A 5,000-nucleotide genomic window follows, 5' to 3' on the forward strand; every position below is an offset into this window, starting at 1 on the left:
GTGAAACCGTTCTGGGGTAAACGTGAGAAGTCCGAAAGGTCGAACGGGTGAGATTCACGCCCATCCGGCCACTGGCCTCCGCCCTCGGCAGATGGGGCCGGCCGCCCGCGCGGAGCAATTCGCGGCGGGGTCGTGTCCGGTTGCCTTTCCACTCGCCGCGGGGCGGGGCCGTTCCGGTGTGCGGTGGGCCGCACTTCTCCCCTAGTAGGACGTCGCGACCCGCTGGGTGCCGGCCTACGGCCCGGGTGCGCAGCCTGTCCTTCCGCGGGCCTCGGTTCGCGTCTGTTGGGCAGAGCCCCGGTGTCCTGGCTGGCTGCCCGGCGGTATATCTGGAGGAGTCGATTCGCCCCTTTGGGCGCTCGGGCTCCCGGCAAGCGCGCGCGGTTCTTCCCGGATGACGGACCTACCTGGCCCGGCCCCGGACCCGCGCCGCTGTTGGCTCGGGATGCTCTCGGGCGGAATAATCGCTCCCGTCAGCGGCGCTTCAGCTTTGGACAATTTCACGACCCGTCTTGAAACACGGACCAAGGAGTCTAACATGTGCGCGAGTCATTGGGCTGTACGAAACCTAAAGGCGTAATGAAAGTGAAGGTCTCGCCTTGCGCGGGCCGAGGGAGGATGGGGCTTCCCCGCCCTTCACGGGGCGGCGGCCTCCGCACTCCCGGGGCGTCTCGTCCTCATTGCGAGGTGAGGCGCACCTAGAGCGTACACGTTGGGACCCGAAAGATGGTGAACTATGCCTGGCCAGGACGAAGTCAGGGGAAACCCTGATGGAGGTCCGTAGCGATTCTGACGTGCAAATCGATCGTCGGAGCTGGGTATAGGGGCGAAAGACTAATCGAACCATCTAGTAGCTGGTTCCCTCCGAAGTTTCCCTCAGGATAGCTGGTGCTCGTACGAGTCTCATCCGGTAAAGCGAATGATTAGAGGCCTTGGGGCCGAAACGACCTCAACCTATTCTCAAACTTTAAATGGGTGAGATCTCCGGCTTGCTTGATATGCTGAAGCCGCGAGCAAACGACTCGGATCGGAGTGCCAAGTGGGCCACTTTTGGTAAGCAGAACTGGCGCTGTGGGATGAACCAAACGCCGAGTTAAGGCGCCCGAATCGACGCTCATGGGAAACCATGAAAGGCGTTGGTTGCTTAAGACAGCAGGACGGTGGCCATGGAAGTCGGAATCCGCTAAGGAGTGTGTAACAACTCACCTGCCGAAGCAACTAGCCCTGAAAATGGATGGCGCTGAAGCGTCGTGCCTATACTCGGCCGTCAGTCTGGCAGTCATGGCCGGTCCTTGCGGCCGGCCGCGAAGCCCTGACGAGTAGGAGGGTCGCGGCGGTGGGCGCAGAAGGGTCTGGGCGTGAGCCTGCCTGGAGCCGCCGTCGGTGCAGATCTTGGTGGTAGTAGCAAATACTCCAGCGAGGCCCTGGAGGGCTGACGCGGAGAAGGGTTTCGTGTGAACAGCCGTTGCACACGAGTCAGTCGATCCTAAGCCCTAGGAGAAATCCGATGTTGATGGGGGCCGTCATAGCATGATGCGCTTTGTGCTGGCCCCCGTTGGGCGAAAGGGAATCCGGTTCCTATTCCGGAACCCGGCAGCGGAACCGATACAAGTCGGGCCCCTCTTTTAGAGATGCTCGTCGGGGTAACCCAAAAGGACCCGGAGACGCCGTCGGGAGATCGGGGAAGAGTTTTCTTTTCTGCATGAGCGTTCGAGTTCCCTGGAATCCTCTAGCAGGGAGATAGGGTTTGGAACGCGAAGAGCACCGCAGTTGCGGCGGTGTCCCGATCTTCCCCTCGGACCTTGAAAATCCGGGAGAGGGCCACGTGGAGGTGTCGCGCCGGTTCGTACCCATATCCGCAGCAGGTCTCCAAGGTGAAGAGCCTCTAGTCGATAGAATAATGTAGGTAAGGGAAGTCGGCAAATTGGATCCGTAACTTCGGGATAAGGATTGGCTCTGAGGATCGGGGCGTGTCGGGCTTGGTCGGGAAGTGGGTCAGCGCTAACGTGCCGGGCCTGGGCGAGGTGAGTGCCGTAGGGGTGCCGGTAAGTGCGGGCGTTTAGCGCGGGCGTGGTCTGCTCTCGCCGTTGGTCGGCCTCGTGCTGGCCGGCGGTGCAGGATGCGCGCGCCTGCGCGGCGTTCGCGCCCCGGTGCTTCAACCTGCGTGCAGGATCCGAGCTCGGTCCCGTGCCTTGGCCTCCCACGGATCTTCCTTGCTGCGAGGCCGCGTCCGCCTTAGCGTGCTCCTCCGGGGGCGCGCGGGTGCGCGGATTCTCTTCGGCCGCCATTCAACGATCAACTCAGAACTGGCACGGACTGGGGGAATCCGACTGTCTAATTAAAACAAAGCATTGCGATGGCCCTAGCGGGTGTTGACGCAATGTGATTTCTGCCCAGTGCTCTGAATGTCAACGTGAAGAAATTCAAGCAAGCGCGGGTAAACGGCGCGGGTAAACGGCGGGAGTAACTATGACGGTGTGGCTGCATCCGGACTTGGCTTTTCGAAGTGCGGTCTTGATGTAGTCGTGCTGCTGCTGCGAGGTGCCTTCCTTGGGTTATAGTTACAGGGAGAGTGATGCGCAATACATGGGCCTAGCCCTCTTAGCCTCTCCTCTCCTGCGGTCTTCTCCCCTTCTCGTGGGCCCGCTGATTTTCGCAGAGTGGAAGACCGCACCAGGGGCTTGGGGGGGTTACCAGCCCCCCCTCGCATTATCCCTTTATAGTTGGGGGCAGCCTACAAGAAACAAGAGATGGTGGCCCTTCCGCTGAAGGTGCCACCCCAGCTACCCCAGCACCTATCCGGCCAACCGGCCGTAACGAAAATGCGATAGTTTGTGTAGCTCCCTTTGCTTGCAGTGAGTGCCACCGCACTTTTACCACGAAGAACGGTCTCGGGGTCCATCGCCGCCGCCAACACCTTGCGGCCGCCAACGCTGAGATCGTGACGGAGAGGCATCGCGCGAGGTGGACGGAGGAAGAAGTCCTGTCGCTCGCCAAGGCAGAGGCCGAACTGTTCCTTGAGAGGGACGCCCGGTTCTTCTTCGTTAATCAAGAGCTTATTAGGATGTTCCCCGACCGAACGCTTGAGGCAATCAAGTGCCGACGGCGGCAAGCTGCCCACAAGCAGCTTGTCCGCCAATTCATGGAGGCGCTTGAGATCGGTCGGGGGGAAGAGCCGGCGTCCCGCCGGGGAGCAGCGAGCTCGCTGCCTGACGCGGGCGAGGCCGCTGCGCCGCCCGTCGACGCAGCCGAGGACTTCGCGGCCGACACCACCGGGCCGCCGCCGGAGGGGCCGACTGACGCCGCCATCTGGGAGCATCTGGCGGGGCTACCTGCTTCCGCCCAGCGTTTCTCTGCTCTGGATCGAGTCATTGGTCTGGGGCGGGGCACGCCGCCCGATGTCATCCTGGGCATGCTCCCGGATGCCCTTGCGTCGGTCGGGTCCAGGGGGGAGAGGTCGATCACCAGGGCACAGCGGCCGCGCCTATCATCCAAGCGGCCGCCTGCCGCCCCGCCGCTGCAGAAGCGCAAGCGGCGCCGCTGGGAGTTCGCGCGGACACAGGACGCCTTCCGCAGGTCGCGTGCACGTTGCGTGCGCGGCTTGCTGGACGGCACCCTGCTGCAGCCGCCACCCGACATCCCCGGTCTGCTGGACTTCTGGGCGGACCTCTTCACGAAGAAGCCGATCTCCACCGCTGGCTTCATCCGTGACCGCCTTCTCCCGCACTCGGAGCCTGTCGCTCCTGAGTGCCTATGGGGGCCGGTCACACGTGAGGAGGTCGCTGCTGCCTTGCCGCCCAGGGGATCGGCGGCCGGGCCGGACGGCCTGACTCCAGCGGAGCTGCGGCGCCTGCCGCATGAAGTCCTGGTGAAACTCTTGAACCTCTTCCTCCTGGCCCGCGCCCTCCCCGAGCGTCTGCTTCGCGCCCGGACGTCACTTCTCCCCAAAACGGCTGCACCAACATCCCCCGCTGACTTTCGCCCCATTACGGTCTGCTCGGTGTTGGCGCGGACCTTTCACAAGGTTCTCGCGTCACGCCTGATGCGTGCATGTGCTGTGGACGAACGTCAGCGGGCATTCATCCCCCGGGATGGGATGTTGGAAAACACCTTCATCTTGGACACTGCTCTCACCGACGCAGTCCGCTCCTGTCGCTCTGTTTTTGTGGCATCGATCGACGTCTCTAAAGCGTTCGATTCGGTGGACCATGCTGCCCTCCGCCCCGTGCTGAGGGCTCATGGCCTGCCGGATTGCTTTATTGAGTACGTCGAAAGGTGTTACGAGGGTAGCACGACAGTGATAGCGGGCGGCGCCGACGTGGGCGTGCCCCTGCAGCCGGCAAGGGGTGTGCGTCAGGGTGACCCCCTCTCCCCCCTCCTTTTCAATTTTGCGGTGGACTATGTTTTGAGTCAACTTCCCTCCCACATCGGAGCTCGGATCCTCGGCCGTAGAGTCAACGCTGCGGCCTTCGCAGATGACGTCCTGCTTTTTGCATCGACCGCGAGGGGATTGCAGTCCCTCATCGACGCAGCCGTCGCAGCCCTCGGCCATCTGGGGCTGCAGATCAACGCCCGGAAGTGTTTCACCCTCGCTTTAGTCGCGTCTGGGCGTGACAAGAAGGTGAAGGTCGACGCCGATGTTACCTTCAAAGCGGGCAACGCCACCATGCCCGCCCTACGTGTGGGTGAAACCTTCCGGTATCTGGGACTGCAATTCTCCACCGCGGGTCGCTGCGTGTTCAACCCACGACGCCACCTGGTGGAGCAGCTGGACGTCATCTCCCGAGCTCCGCTTAAGCCGCAACAGCGCCTCTACGCCCTCACCAACGTACTTCTCCCAGGCCTGTACCACGGGCTGGCCCTCAGCCGCACCCGAGTGGGTGCGTTGAAAGCGGCAGACGTGACCATCCGGGCCGCCGTCAGGAGATGGTTCCGCCTTCCGGCGGACACTCCCCTGGGCTACTTCCATGCTCCTGTAGCCCAGGGAGGCCTCGGCATCC

General features: G+C 62.8%; 1 pseudogene; it reads left to right on the top strand.

Annotated features, from left to right (window-relative positions):
- The window catches only part of LOC126447545 (large subunit ribosomal RNA), a 7,939-nt pseudogene that overhangs the window by 414 nt on the left and 2,525 nt on the right, over nt 1-5,000 (top strand).

Source organism: Schistocerca serialis, unplaced genomic scaffold, assembly GCF_023864345.2.
Source record: "Schistocerca serialis cubense isolate TAMUIC-IGC-003099 unplaced genomic scaffold, iqSchSeri2.2 HiC_scaffold_511, whole genome shotgun sequence".
NCBI lineage: Eukaryota > Metazoa > Arthropoda > Insecta > Orthoptera > Acrididae > Schistocerca > Schistocerca serialis.